The following is a 1235-nucleotide window of genomic DNA, read 5'->3' as shown; positions in this document are numbered from 1 at the left end:
ACTGGGAGAGACTGGGAATGGGATTGGGGATACTGGGATGGACTGGGAGAGACTGGGATGGACTGGGAGTGGGATTGGGTTATACTGGGATAAACTGGGATGGACTGGGAGGGACTGGAAGGGGGTTTGGGTTATACTGGGAGGGACTGGGAGGGACTGGGATGGACTGGGATGGACTGGGTTATACTGGGAGGGACTGGGATGGACTGGGATGGACTGGGATGGACTGGGAGGAACTGGACCGGTATCCGGGAGATCCTAAATCCCAGATCCCATCCAGGGGATCCCAAATCCCGAATCCCAGTTTGGGGATCCCAAATCCAGGGGATCCCAAATCCCATCCCGCGAGTTCCCAAATCCCAAATCCAGGGGATCCTAAATCCAAATCCCAATTTGGAGATCCCAAATCCCAAATCCCATCCCACAGGACCCCAAATCCCAAATCCGAGTTTGGGGGATCCCAAATCCCATCCTGGGGATCCCAAATCCTAAATCCCAAATCCCACCCCCCAGGAGATCCCAAATCCCAAATCCCATCCAGAGGATCCCAAATCCCATTTGGGGATCCCAGATCCCCAATTCCAAATCCCAAATCTCATCCAGGGGATCCCAAATCCCAAATCCCATCCCGGGGGATCCCAAATCCTAAATCGCAAATCCCAAACCCCGAATCCCATCCCAGGGAATCCCAAATCCCAGGAGATCCCAAATCCTAAATCCAGGGGATTCCAAATCCCAAATCCCATCCATGAGATCCCAAATCCCAGTCTGGGGGATCCCAAATCCTAAGTCCTAAATCCCAAACCCAGGGGATCCCAAACCCCATCCCGGGAGATCCCAAATCCCAATCCATGTGATCCCAAATCCCAAATCCCATCCAGGGGATCCCAAATCCCATCCCAGTGGATCCCAAATCCAGGGGATCCCAAATCCCATCCTGGGAGATCCCAAATCCAGGGGATCCCAAATCCCATCCTGGGAGATCCCAAATCCCAATCCATGTGATCTCAAATCCCAAATCCCATCCAGAGGATCCCAAACCCCAAATCCCATCCCGGGAGTTCCCAAACCCCAAATCCATCCCGGGGATCCCAAATCCCCAATCCCAGTTTGGAGGTCCCATATCCCAGTTTGGGGGATCCCAAATCCCTTTCCAGGAGATCCCAAATCCAGGGGATCCCAAATCCTAAATCACAAATCCCATCCATGAGATCCCAAATCCCAGTCTGGGGGAT

The sequence above is a fragment of the Malurus melanocephalus genome, unplaced genomic scaffold (assembly GCF_030028575.1).
Source record: "Malurus melanocephalus ecotype Western Australia unplaced genomic scaffold, MMel_1.1 scaffold_1725, whole genome shotgun sequence".
In the NCBI taxonomy this organism is placed as follows: domain Eukaryota; kingdom Metazoa; phylum Chordata; class Aves; order Passeriformes; family Maluridae; genus Malurus; species Malurus melanocephalus.
The sequence above is the reverse complement of the archived record's forward strand: the minus strand, read 5'-3'. Positions refer to the sequence as shown.